The 3,000-nt window shown below is 34.1% G+C and overlaps 1 protein-coding gene and 1 long non-coding RNA gene across 17 annotated transcripts in view; one reads left to right on the top strand and one right to left on the bottom strand.

Annotated features, from left to right (window-relative positions):
* LOC106875984 (uncharacterized) overlaps window positions 1–2,884 on the bottom strand; it is a 10,423-nt gene extending 7,539 nt beyond the window's left edge. For 2 of the 4 annotated variants that reach the window (XR_001410184.2, XR_001410183.2), the window contains exons 1-2: window positions 2,323–2,884; window positions 433–520 (exon numbers count right to left, since the gene is read on the bottom strand). This is a non-coding gene — a long non-coding RNA (uncharacterized LOC106875984). Of the gene's footprint in view, window positions 1–345; window positions 521–843; window positions 2,101–2,322 lie in introns of those variants that run through there. The other 2 variants (XR_008264923.1, XR_008264924.1) reach the window with 2 other exon arrangements.
* Window positions 1–3,000, top strand: part of LOC106875983 (uncharacterized) — a 268,731-nt gene that overhangs the window by 223,564 nt on the left and 42,167 nt on the right. The window lies entirely within an intron of this gene.

The raw sequence follows: 3,000 nt of genomic DNA, 5'->3' as shown, positions 1-3,000 counted from the left end.
ACATATATATATATATATATATATATAAATCAATAAATGTATGTACGTATTATGTAACTATTACGCGCGTATGTATGTGTGTGTACGCATCTATGTATGGATGTATGCATGCATGAGCACATATACATATGAACATGCATGAGCACATACAACTATTACTCTACAATTTTTCCTGGCATATATGTGTGTATGTGTGTGTATTATACATGCGCTTTTGTGCTTGTATTATTTATATGCATATACAAATATTTTGATAAATATCTGTATACATATTTGCAAGTGTACATAAATACCTACGTACGTACATACATACATTCTTACACAAATAAACAAATGAATTCCGAATATGTTTTAATCAATATTTTGTTTCGAATTATCAATAGATAACATCATATTTTGATTAAAGAAAAAAATTCCAGTGAAAGAGCTTACATATAGACAAGATCGGCTTCAGTGTCAATTTTGGTTTCTGCTTCCATCTTTGCTATTCTGTTTCTACTGCAATAACAAACCCGTTCAGCTGTAAAAATAATACAAACCAACAAACAAAAGGCAAAATAGAGAACTAACAATGATTATAAAGAATGCCTTTCTTAATTATTTAAAAAGGTTCTATATATATATATATATATATATATAATATAATATAATATAGGATAAAATCTTTATAAGAATTTATCAAGTAGTCAGCGTGAAAAAAAACCTCATAATGAAAAACAAATTCATCATTTTTTTCCATAAATATATATAATTTATATAAAGGGCATTAACTGTGTAGTAACGCCTCACGCTTCGAGGGACTAAATAAGTCAAAAACTACAAAAAAATAAGCAACATATTTACCGAAAGCGAGGGAATGCAGCTTTCAAAATTAATCTTTTATAAACATTTAACTTAACGGTAAACCACTGGTTTATTTATTTATTTATTTATATACATGTATGTATGCATACATACATACATGCATATACACACGGGTCTGTGTGTGTGTATATATATGTACATACTTACACATACATATATCTATCGTTCAATGCTTGAAATGAGGAGTAGATAGATAGCCGACAACTGATGAAGGGTCGATGAAATAAGTACCAGTTACGCACTGGGGTCGATGAAATCGACTATCTCCTCTCCAAATTGCAGGCCTTGTGCCTATAGTAAAAAGGATTATAGAACGTGTCTTTTTCCATGACTGTAACTTGCAATGAAGCTTGAGAGAGATTTTGTTGCTATTTCCAGTAGATCAAGTGACCATGTTTAAGGCACCCTCGATGGCTCGTCCTGTCCCAGTTGGTGTTAATGCGTCACTTTCACCAAAAGAGCCTGTCTTAAATCTCCAAATCTCCGTCCCAACGTTACAGTCTTCACACCATATTGATTGTTGTGATATTATGATGTAAAAGCCGGCGTCACAAAACTATTTCATCACTTCTTTTCTTTCTTCTCCTTTCTTTCTTTTTTCTATCTCTCCATTGTTTCCTTAACTCTCTTATACTTTGCTTTATATATGAAAACAACGATAGCTGATCGGTGCTTTACACCGTCGGTTTAAGGATTAGATGGTTAAAGCTTAGTTTTGTTTGTATTGTTCTGAGTCCTTTACAAAGACTCCTAACACTCATGGAAACTTCTGCGAGTCAACAAAGGAGAAACTGTTAACACGACACTGAATTATCTAAGTTGTCGTCTGATCTGAACGATTTTATGTAAGTTAATACCGCAACATGTCTAAATTTCTGAGCATTAGTAATTGCATTATAATTTCGAATTTTCCTGGATAATGGTTTAAAATTTTGGCACAGGGCCAGCAATTTCAGGGGTAGGAGAAAGTCAATTATAGTGACAACAGTGCTCAAATGATACTTATTCTATCAACCCCGAAAGAATGAAAGGCGAAATCAACCTTGGTAGTAACTGAACACAGAAAGTAAATTCGGAAGAAATACTGCGAACCATTTTGTCCAGCGTGCTAATGATTCTACCTATTCACCGTCTTTATGTCCCTGAATAATACTGGCAATCTCATGATGATGGGACATTTTTAATGCAAGAAGCAAGGAATGTCACATGCATATTTATTAAGGGAATTATATAATATATAACCAAGGTATGTGTCTCATTATTATGAAGCATTCTTTATAAACCCAGATCTCGAGTTTACTTATTTTTTATTAAACTATTTAGTTATTTGGGATGTAGTTTTGGTGAAGCTTTGTGCGGTATAACTTTAAAGAAGGTTGTTGGGTAAGGTGAGAAGAATGCGAGAAGATACAAAGTAAACTACAAAAAGAGAAGAAAAGAAAAAAGTTGCAGTTGTACCTTGTATTTCTATGTTTCGTGGTGAAGACCCATTCTTCAAGGCATTTAGGAACAGCGATAGTTGCGAAAAATCGTTGCTCAGATGTGTGTGGGAGAAGGAGGTAGGGAAGGAAGGAGGAAGGAGGAAGACATGCACAGACTGGTGTTGCTATAGCAACCAGTCTGCTTCGTGTAGTTCCTTGCTGTTGTTCATGACTGGTCTCAGTTTGTTTATAAGGAAGGACTCCATCATTCTGAGATTGCCCCTTTCAACATCATACTACATATATATGCACGAATAGACGTATATAACAAATATGTAGACGTATAAACATTTGGCTCGTGTATGTGTGTGTGTGTGTGTGTGAAGAATTGTGAAGAAATCCATATTTTCTAAATAGGTCATATCCTACATCTAGTTACGGAAATTTGTCGAAAGATCCGCATTCATAACAAATGATAACAAAAAACGGATCTACACTTCTTAAAATACATTGTTATCAACCAATTGCCTTAATATCTGTAATCTCAAGTCGGGCGTTTTCTCTTTTCAAACATTTGAAATAACACAAAACGTGGTGTTGATTCGATTTGCGTCTTCATTCCGACTAACCAATCGCTAACGTCGTCTGTAGACCCCCTACCTTCATGCAATCATCATTTCCGCCATAGTCAACGTCATTCTTCGCCATATTTTTC

Source organism: Octopus bimaculoides, chromosome 9 (genome assembly GCF_001194135.2).
Source record: "Octopus bimaculoides isolate UCB-OBI-ISO-001 chromosome 9, ASM119413v2, whole genome shotgun sequence".
NCBI lineage: Eukaryota > Metazoa > Mollusca > Cephalopoda > Octopoda > Octopodidae > Octopus > Octopus bimaculoides.
Note: the sequence above shows the minus strand (reverse complement) of the source record. Positions and strands in the feature narration are given on the sequence as shown.